Raw genomic sequence first — 11,179 nt, 5'->3', positions numbered from 1 at the left:
AACTGCGATCTCTCCTGTGGAAATGTGCTCTCTGCTGTGGGACTGTGTTCTCTGCTGTCAAACTGTGCTCTCTGCTGAGGAAATGTGGACCAGATGTGATGCAGCTGAGGATGATGAGTGATGTATGGTGGACATTGTGAACTTACTGGCCAGAAACTTCCGAACCCTATTTTTGTTTTTAATGGACAGCTACGATCCACGTGTTTATTCTGAGACACAACAATGAATAAAAGTGAATCAGTGCTCAGCAGTTCGAACATCCCACACCTCCGGTTTGTTCTTATTGAGAACCCCGTCCTCAATTGAAATTTTTGCTCTAAGAATTGGACCACCGCCGCCTGTGAATACGGCAGCAATACCTCCAAGATGTGATCTGGAACAGAATCACAGAATAATGCAATGTCCCCTCGTGAAAGACCCTTCAAGTGAGGGGAACAGGTGCTCCCTATCCGCCCTGTCTATACCTATCATAATCTTGTGCAGCTCGATCAGATCACACCTCAGTCATCTCTGTTCCTGGGAGAGAAGAAAAACGAACCTCTCTCCATATCTTAAAAGCAAGCAAGCAACAGCCTGCTGATTCACCTCCGCACCCCATTCAGTGCAGTAACATATTTCATATGACGTGTTGACCAGAATTGCACACGGTACTCCAGCTGTGGCCTCACCAACATTCTATACAACTCCAACATGACCTGTCTGCTTTTGTAATCCATGCCCCGATTGATAAAGACAAATTGATCAGATGCTTTTTCCAGCACCCTATTAACCTGCCCTTCTGCCTTCAGAGATCTATGGACAAACACTCCAAGGCCACTTTGTTCCTCAGGACTTCCCAGTGTCAGGCCATTCACATTAATCCTATAATAATATAACATTCTTTATTGTCACAAATAGGCTTATATTAACACTGGAATGAAGTTACTGCAAAATGCCCTAACAAATGGATCACATCTCATTTTCAGCGTTAAATTCCATCAGCCACTTTTCTGCCCATTTGACCATCCCGTCTATACCTGTAGCTCAAGACCCTCAATCTCACTGTTAGCTTGAAACTCAGTGAAAGGATTTCACCACCTCTCGGAATCTGATCACCGCCTCAATCCTAACATTCAGCTTGGGTGGGCAGACAAGACAACTTCCTTCCCGCAGCCCCCCAGCACAGACTGGATAATATCCCAAACTCCTATCCTGCTATTGTCACATTGCTCCCCCACCTTGTTCTCTTCACAAAACTCCAGGAATGTTCGACCAAATCTTCAGACCTTTGATTCTCTCTTCAAACGACATCTTGTCCCTGACTAAGACCATCCTGGGAAGAGGGGCTTGACATTACGAGTTTCTCCGCAGACATCCAGTTGCTGTTGATGGACCAAAAGAGGCCTCAAACCTGAAAGTGTTTCAGGCCTGTGAGCATGTCCCCAATAAACAGTGCATTCAGTACCTGCAGAGTAGACAACAATGCAGAGAAGGTTGAGCAATTTCAGCGTCACAATTCTCTGGACATAGAGGATTCAAAATAAAACTTATTGAAAATACTGAACAGATCCTCTGAGAGCAGGACTCAAGTCAAAGGGGAAAATCCAATGGATTTCTAGTGGAAAGATTTAACAACTGGATGATGGCAGCTGAAATTTGTCCTTGCGTTACAATCTCTGTAGATATTGTACTGAATTGAAACCTGCAATAGGCATACTTTTCGACTAGAAATCCAACACATTTCCCCCTGTTATGGAAGTTGTCAATCGCACAGATGGTCAAACGGAATAAGGTTCGGCTGGGATTTTAATCCATATTTTTCTTTAGGGAACAGACACTTCAACGGTCTAAGCTGCAGAGTGTGAGGATGTTCAGCTAATCACAAGGCAATGCTGGAAATACTTTACTGACCTGTAGTATCTGTGAAAAGAGAAATAGTTAACATTTCACATCCTGACCTTTCATTGCAATGACCTGTTTCTCTCTCCACAGAAGCTGCCGGATCAGCTGAATATTTCCAGCATTTTCTGTCTTTGTTTCAGATTTGCAGCATCCGCAGTATATTGTTTTTTGGGCCAAAGGACAATGAGTTGCCTTTCCTGCCCTCAGGGTTATTGCAGGTCTCTCTGGCTGTGGCTGTCGCTGATTCAGGCCAAACATTTACATTCTATCATTAATTGTCCGTGAGAATGGGCGGTGGGGTGATTCTGGAACCGCTGCAAGTCCATATGGTGTATGTACACACACAGTGCTGTTAGGGAGGGTTCCAGGTTTGGATGGTGCCCCGCGGAGGAAAAGTCAATGTCAGGAGTGGGATTCGAGCCCAGACCTCCAGAGGAGACTGCGACCTGAACTCGGCTATCCTGACGTATTCGAAAGGTTAGGTGCGATTGGGCCGAAATCGCGTGCTCTTTCCGAGGGTAGGTACCGACTCGATGGGCCGAATGGCCTCCTTCTGCACTGGAGGCATTCTATGATTGCTTAAACAAGGTGAAAATGGCAGCATCAGGGTACAAGGACAAGTTAAGGTCGCAGACCCGACTAAGTGTCCTATGTAATGACACATAGAACATGAGAAATAATTAGATAAATACATTTATTGTGGACTGGTGCCATCTGCTGGCTGAACGGGAGCGGTGCGACACGGACACTTTCATTCAGAAGCGTTTTTAATTGGAGTGAAATAACGGAAACAATGTAAGTATTTGTAACGAAACAGTTTATAAAACTAATCTAAAGAACCAAAAGGATACAACCCAAATCAGTGAGCGATGGTGGTATAGTGGTGAGCATAGCTGCCTTCCAAGCAGTTGACCCGGGTTCGATTCCCGGCCGTCGCAATAACAAATTAGAAACTTTTCCGCCCCTTCATTAGTTTCAAACCGAGGAAGAGAAACAGTTTCTCACTCAGAATTTCTGCCCAATTAGGGAGGGGAGTGAAATAAGTAACTTTATCATCATTTGTAACGTGGTTTCAATATGGACAGGGGAGTGAAATAAGTAACTTTCTCATCATTTTTAACGTGGTTTCAATATGGACAGTGTTCCACTATTCACCCACAAGCCGTCAAACAACAGCTAAAAGTCACAGCTTTTTCACCAGCCTCATAATGTGGACGAAAAACACAACAGACACGTTACAGACGAGGATGCGATTTGAAGCCACGTGTACAGAGCACAATGAATTATTGTGCATCACCTTTACTGCATGGGCCTTAAAATCCCTCAATCTAACGACTTTGCGTTTCTTTCGCACAGTTGGGTGTAAATAAAACATGAATCTATGAGGGGAAACACTAACTGCTCAGCAGTTGGGCTTGTGGCGCAACGGTAGCGCGTCTGACTCCAGATCAGGACGTTGCGTGTTCAAATCACGTCAAGCTCACTGTGTTCCAAGAATTTCTCTCTCTGTGGTTGTGTTCTGGAAATGACTCCCTTCAAAACCACAATGCTGGTAATTTTTTCCCGGCTATATCAGATTTACCCGCTCAGTTTATATTTTTGAGCAGTTTCATTAAATATCAGGGGATTCGGCAAGTTCAGTCGGTAGAACATCGGACTCCACGACGAGGGTTCGAGCCGCACGTTGGGCGTTTCCATATTATTATCTGAGAATATTGAACCAACTGTTTGGGCAGCATGGAAACACAGTGGTTAGCACAGTTGCTTCACGGCCCCAGGTTCGATTCCCGCCTTGCTGCCCATGGGTGAGACCAGAACTACTGGTCAGTTAAAAACAAGGATGTTACCCTTTTCCGACGGAGATGAGGAAATTTCTCACTTTCAGAGAGTTGTGCGTCTTTGGAACTCTGCCTCAGAAGGCGGTGGAAACGGGACATTGATTATTTTTCAGGCGGAGATGGGGAAATTCTTGTTCAGCAAATAAATCAAAGGTTTATCGGGCTTACATACAACCATTCCATTCAGCCAGTTACCTGGGTGCACAAGCACTGGGTGCGGTTTTTATTTGATATATCAGTTCCACACCATGGTGAAACGGTCTTAAAATATCGCTTTCATTTCTTCACGTGTTCTGCACTGAAATATTCGCTGCAATACCTTCACTGGAGCGCCACCTTCCTCCCGATTTCAGTCAATGACACCATCCGGGCTCATCCGGATTTTTGAACCCGGGACCTCTCACATTTTATCGCAGCTGAGACTCAATGTCAATGTCAGGAGTGGGATTCGAACCCTCGCCTCCAGAGGAGACTGCGACCTGATGTATCCAAACGGATCGGAGGGGATTGCGCCGAGTTGGGGTGCGCTTTCCGAGGGTCAGTGCAGACTGGATGGGCCGAATGGTCTCCTTCTGCACTGGAGGGATTCTATAATTACTTAAACGGGGTGTAAACGGCAGCATCGGGACACAAGGACAAGGTGAGGTCTCAGGCCAGAGCAAGAGTCCTATGTAATGACACACAGAACATCAGAAATAAATACATTTATTGTGGACTGGTGCCATCTCCTGGCTGAACCGGAGCCGTCCGACACGGACACTTTCATTAGAACATAGATGTGGAGATGCCGGCGTTGGACTGGGGTGAGCACAGTAAGAAGTCTTACAACACCAGGTTAAAGTCCAACAGGTTTGTTTCAAACACGAGCTTTCGGAGCACAGCTCCTTCTTCAGGTGAATGGAAAGGCTTGTTCCAGAAATGTTTATATAGACACAGTCAGAGATGCCCCGGAATGCGAGCACCTGCAGGCAATCAAATCATCAAAGATGCAGAGAGAGAGGTAACTCCAGGTTAAAGAGGTGTGAATTGTCCCAAGCCAGTTCAGTCGGTAGGCCTCTGCAAGTCCAGGCTTGTTGGTGGGGGCCGAATGTAATGCGACATGAATCCCAGATCCCGGTTGAGTCCGCATTCATGCGTGCGGAACTTAGCTATAAGTTTTTGCTCAGCAATTTTGCGTTGTCGCGTCTCCTGAAGGCCTCCTTGTAGAATGCTGACCCGGAGATCAGAGGCTGAATGTCCTTGACTGCTGAAGTGTTCCCCAACTGGAAGGGAACAGTCCTGCCTGTTGATAGTCGCACGATGCCCGTTTATTCGTTGTCGCAGTGTCTGCATGGTCTCGCCAATGTACCAAGCTTCGGGACATCCTTTCCTGCAGCGTATGAGGTAGACTACATTGGTCGAGTCGCACGAGTATGCGCCGCGTACCTGGTGGGTGGTGTTTCCACGTGTAATGGTGGTGTCCATGTCGATGATCTGGCATGTCTTGCAGAGATTACCCTGGCAGGGTTTTGTGGTGTTGTGGTTGCTGTTCTGAAGGCTGGGTAATTTGCTGCAAACAATGGTTTGTTTGAGGTTGCGCGGTTGTTTGAAGGCCAGTAGTGGGGGTGTGGGGATGACCTTGGCAAGATGTCCATCCTCGCTGATGATGTGTTGGAGGCTGCGAAGAAGATATCGTAGTTTCTCCGCCCCAGGAAAGTACTGGACGACGAAGGGTACTCTGTCAGTGGTGTCCCGTGTTTGTCTTCTGAGGAGGTCGGTGCGGTTTTTTGCTGTGGCGCGGTGGAACTGTCGATCAATGAGTCGAGCGCCATATCCCGTTCGTACGAGGGCATCTTTCAGCATCTGTAGGTGTCTGTTGCGCTCCTCCTTGTCTGAGCAGATCCTGTGTATACGGAGGGCTTGTCCATAGGGGATGGCTTCTTTAATGTGTTTCGGGTGAAAGCTGGAGAAGTGGAGCATCGTGAGATTATCTGTGGGCTTGCGGTAAAGCGAGGTGCTGAGGTGACCGTCCTTGATGGAGACGAGTGTGTCCAAGAATGGAACTGAATTTGGAGAATAGTCCATGGTGAGTTTGATGGTGGGATGGAACTTATTGATGTCATCGTGTAGTCGTTTCAGTGATGTCTCGCCGTGGGTCCAAAGGAAAAAAATGTCATCGATGTATCTGGTGTATAGCATCGGTTGAAAGTCCTGTGTGGTGAGGAAGTCCTGTTCAAACTTGTGCATGAAGATGTTGGCATATTGAGGTGCAAATTTGGTCCCCATGGCTGTTCCGTGCGTCTGGATGAAGAATTTGTTGTCGAAGGTGAAGACGTTGTGGTCTAGAATGAAACGGATGAGTTGCAGAATTGCGTCTGGAGATTGGCAGTTGTCGGTGTTGAGGACTGAGGCTGTTGCAGCAATGCCGTCGTCATGGGGGATGCTGGTGTAGAGTGCCGAGACATCCATTGTGACGAGGAATGTTCCTGGTTCAACTGGTCCATCAACTGGATTAGAACATAGAACAGTACAGCACAGAACAGGCCCTTCGGCCCTCGATGATTACGCTATACCCATAACCCAACAACGCCCTTAACCTTACTTTTATTAGGACACTACGGGCAATTTAGCATGGCCAATCCACCTAACCCGCACATCTTTGGACTGTGGGAGGAAACCGGAGCACCCGGAGGAAACCCACGCACACATGGGGAGGACGTGCAGACTCCGCACAGACAGTGACCCAGCCGGGACCAGAACCTGGGACCCTGGAGCTGTGAAGCATTTATGCTAACCACCATGCTACCGTGCTGCCCCACGGGTCTTCAGGATCATTTTCAATTGGAGTGAAATAACATAAACATAGAAAGAAGTTTTTTTAAGAAACGATTTATCAAACTAATGCAAAGCATCAAAAGGACGTAACATTTGACAGTATGTGATGGGGGAATCCTTGTGATCATCTCTGCCTTCCAAGCAGTTGATGCGGCTTTGATTCCCGGCCATCGCAATAATAATTTGTTCGGAAGCGTTTGCGTGATTCCGTGGGTTTCGAACTGAGGAAGAAAGCCTGGAGAAAGTGAGGTGACTGGAGGCAGGAATCTTCCCTTGTTGTAAATAGTCTGGTTGGATTGTTCACATCCGTCCGAGAGGGGAAACTGTGATCTCGGTTTCTATTGTGGTTTATTATTGGATATTGTTATATATCCTTATTACCCCTCTGGGGGGTATTCCTGGAAGTTATTACATAAACATTTCCCCTTCTGGCTGTTAAATAATTTGAAAACACTGAAAAACTCCTTTACCAAATGACATGACTGTGTTAATAAAACAGAACCCATTCCAATCAGTGGAGATGTGATATTGGCATCATTAATACTCACACACCACAGCAGATGTTGTCTGTTTCCCTCAGAGAGGCAATTGAAGAGCTTCCCTATTTTGCTACTTTGAGCTTCACAATGTTGTAATGCTGTCTGCTTCATTCCTGGGACAAATGTCCGCATCACACTGGAAGCAAGACTTTGATAGTAATTTACTGAAAGGAAAAGGCGGATGTCCTACAGGGTGACAGCGACATGTTTACTTTTGGTGTGAGTGAGAATATGAATAGCAGAGGATGGCTTCGATCCATCGACCTCTGGGTTATGGGCCCAGCACGCTTCCGCTGCGCCACTCTGCTCCTTAAAGCCGCTGTGTTCGCAATTACTGCTCTGCGGTAGCCAGATAACTATTCACCTGCTCCATTGTTTTCTTAAACGAGAACCCACGTGTTGTGAAGCTCACCTTTGCTGGGGAATAACAGGAAACATCAGCACGGCTGCAACAGACAGAGAAAGACACACAGAGAAGCAGGAAAAGACTATCGGGGCACACACACAATGACACACACAAAAGGTGCCGAGCAAACCAACAAGATTCTGAGATGGACAAATTGGTTATTTCGGAAAAAGGGATTGTCTGTTGAACAAAGATAGGCACTTAAATGAATTTCCTGCTGTGTAACTGTGGTCTCTGCTGTGTCACTGCTCTCTCTGCTGTGTAACTGTTCTCTCTGTTGTGGAAATGTGTTCCCGGTTGTGGAAATATAATCCGTCTGAAGCAGAACCTTTCTCCACAATTCAGGGACGACTCAAGTACCGGCAACTCGGGCAGTCACCCGGGGCGCCCTGTGCTAGGGGCGCCATCAAAGAGTGCGGGTCCCGCGCATGCGCAGTTGGGCCGGTGCCAACCAGCGCATGTGCGGTGGCCGCCGTCCCTCAGGCCTCAGGTCATTCATTAATAATGTAGTGGATACAAAACATTATAAAACCAGCCTGGAATCACTCCAGGAAGTTCTTGCATTCCTGCGATGAACGGTGCCCCTGTGTTTGTGTGAGGAGCGGTTGAATCGGCCTTAAAAATGACCATTGGATTTGGTGAGAAGCCTTGAGAGACTCGAAATTCCCAGCTCTCCAAACGCACAATTCCACTGATTCAATTGTTTGCGGAAGAAAATCAGTTACATTGGAAATATCCTAGAAGTTCACTTTTGCTTCACATGGAACAGCTCCGAACTTCCCAGTCTCGATCCAAATTAAAGCAATTCAATCATAGAAACTGACAGCACAGAGTCCTGCCGCGGTTGTTTTATACATAAATCTGGTGGAACTTGCTGACAGCCGCGTTTTCCCTCCTCAGCTCAAAGTTCCACCTTTCCATCCAAACATTGCAGGGCTTTTATTGGAATATAATTTCTTGTAACATTGTTCATTCAAGTAGCTTTCATCCTAGTATTTTGTTTAGCCCCTGATGAATCCACAGCATCTGTTTGACTTGGATAAAGTGTAGAATAAAATATTATGTATCAATCGGTTCAATAAAATTCTGCGGAGGAAATTCTAATATAGTCAGGAAGACAGGCAGCCATAGAGCCATAGATATTTGCAGCATGGAAACAGCCCTTCGGCCCAGCTTGTTAATGCCGCCCAGTTTCTATCACTAAGCTAGTCCCACTTTCCTGCATTTGGCCCATATCCATCTATACCCACCCTCACCATGTAACATTCTCACTGATTTTTAAAAGACAAAATGATCCCCGCCCCTCCCACTGCCTCTGGCAGCCCGTTCCAGATGCTCCTCATTACCTTATTTATGCTCCTCATTATTTCATAGATCTCTATGACATGACCCGAAACCTCCTACGCTCCAGGAAAAAAAGTCCCAGCCGATCCAGCCTCCACTTTTCACTCAGACCATCAAGTCCTGGGAGCATCCTTGTAAATCACTTCTGCACTCTTTCTAGTTTAACAATATCCTTCCGGAAATAGGCTGACCAGAACTGAACACAATATTTCATGTGTGGTCTTACCAATGTCTTGAACCACTTGAACAAGACATCCTAACTCTTGTATTCAAAATTGTGACCTTAAAACCGAGCATACTGAATGCCTTCCTCACCACCCTGTCCACCTGCGACACCACCTTCAAGGAACTGTGAACCTGTACCCCTAGATCTGTTTGTTCTGTAATTCTCCCCAACACCCTACCATTAACTGAGTAGGTCAATCCCTGATTTGATCGACCAAAATGCATCACCTCCCATTTATCCAAATTAAACTCCATCTGCCAGTCATCGGCCCACTGCCCTAAGATGTTTAATAATCAGCTGAATCAATTGTTTTTTGTTCAGAGGGATGAAAGATTATGTCACTGGATTGGGAATCCAGAGGCCCGAAATAATCTTTGGGACAGGGAATAAATCCTACCATTCAGCTTCCCCACCCTCTGACATCAGCTCAGTAATATAAGCTGCTCCATTTCTTAAAGGTACATTGCTTAAACATTCTCTTCTGAAAGGTACTCCCACATGACACGTCTTACAGCGTAATTAGATCATCTGATTACCTTGTTTTCACGGCTGAGCGGCCGTTTCTGGAAAGACAAAATCTGCCAGCAATGCCCCAGATGAAGCTGGCGGCTGTTTTGGAGATTCTGAAGACGCATGTTTTCATGGTGCCAAACTCATGCCTAAAGCTGGTGTCGTGATTTAAATCGATTATCAGACAGAGGATTAGTAATATCAGTATAGAGATTTGTGCAAGACAATTTACTCCTCAGGACAGTTGAACTCGGAATCTAAACTCCATCCTAGATCCGGATACACTACACCAATCATCAGGTCGCCCTCAATAAGTGGCCCAACGCGGAGACGCAGGAAATGGATCAACAACGGGGATAGATCCAGACCCGCAGATGCAAAGCACAATGGATTAGCAGCGCATCACCTTCACCTCTCGGCCAACTCGCCATGTAACCTGACTTCACCAAACCAGCTCATGGACTTTTAACATCCGGAATAACTAACGGAAGAAGGTTGTCCTTATACATTGGTCCAGATGTGCAGCCAGATGTAAAATGTTGGAAATATAGTTTCTGTCAGCAGATTACATTTCCATCATATCAGCTGAAGGATTGCTGTGAATGGACTGATGGGAAACACTTCAACACCGTGTCCAACATGTTTCTACACATTGTAAACAAAACATTGCGGAAAGACTGAAAGATCCAAACAATTGACCGCATCATGATGGTCATCACTCAGACGCCTTCAACATCCCGTCAATATCGGAGTGATGACGATTCAAATTTGTTATCCAAAGAATCCCTGCCGAAATTCGGCCTCTTGAGTTTGCACCGAACTTCATAAAGCGCACACGCCCTGGGCCCACTCCACCGCTTCTCCCCGTAACCCCGCACTTGCTCATGACGAAGCCACCTAACCAACATTAGACTGTGGGAGGAGACAAGATCACCCAGAAAAAAAAACCCACGCAGACACGGGGACAACGTGCAAACTCCACAATAATAGTCACGGAAGCTGGAATCCAACTATTATGAAAGGCCAACTGATAGGATGAATTGTTCAACCTCCGCATGAGTTTGGTGAGTGGGAAAATCAATGACAGATGAATGTATAATTTATAAAAATGTGAGGTTATACACTTTGGGAGCAAAACCAGGAAGGCAGATTATCATCTGAATGTCCATTAATAGGAGAGGCGAATGTGCAACGAGGCCTGGCGGTCCGCGTACACCTGTCGCTGAGGGTGAGCTTGAAGATGCAGCTGGTGGGAAAGGAGGCCAACAGTATGATTGCCTTCATCGCGGGAGGATTTCAGTGCAGGAGCAGAATGTCTTGGTGCAATTACACAGGGCCTTGGCGAGACCACGGCAGGAATATCGTGTGTACATTTGGTCTCCTTCTCTGAGAAAGGGTGTTCTTGCTGCAGAGGGAGTGCGGAGAAGGTACAGCAGAGGGATTCCTGGAATGAATGATTTGACGTATGAGGATAGATTGTGCGGTTGCGATCGCTTTCCCTGGCGTTCAGAAGGATTAGGGGGATCTCATGGAAAGCTATCGAATTCCAAAAGGACAGAAGAGTAGATGCAGGAAGAATGTCCCTGATGGTGGGGTGCTCAGAACTAGGGGTCACAGTCTG

The 11,179-nt window shown here is 46.4% G+C and overlaps 3 non-coding genes across 3 annotated transcripts; 2 read left to right on the top strand and 1 right to left on the bottom strand.

The window, feature by feature from the left end:
• The first annotated feature begins 2,747 nt into the window (after nt 1-2,747).
• trnag-ucc lies at nt 2,748-2,819 on the top strand. The gene has a single exon. It is a non-coding gene; the product is annotated as a tRNA-Gly (tRNA).
• A 473-nt stretch (nt 2,820-3,292) lies between these two features.
• On the top strand, nt 3,293-3,364 carry trnaw-cca. The gene has a single exon. It is a non-coding gene; the product is annotated as a tRNA-Trp (tRNA).
• A 3,944-nt stretch (nt 3,365-7,308) lies between these two features.
• Nucleotides 7,309-7,380, bottom strand: trnam-cau. Its single transcript has one exon. It is a non-coding gene; the product is annotated as a tRNA-Met (tRNA).
• Between the last annotated feature and the right edge of the window lie 3,799 nt (nt 7,381-11,179).

Source organism: Scyliorhinus canicula, chromosome 27, assembly GCF_902713615.1.
Source record: "Scyliorhinus canicula chromosome 27, sScyCan1.1, whole genome shotgun sequence".
NCBI lineage: Eukaryota > Metazoa > Chordata > Chondrichthyes > Carcharhiniformes > Scyliorhinidae > Scyliorhinus > Scyliorhinus canicula.
The sequence above is the reverse complement of the archived record's forward strand: the minus strand, read 5'-3'. Positions and strand labels throughout refer to the sequence as shown.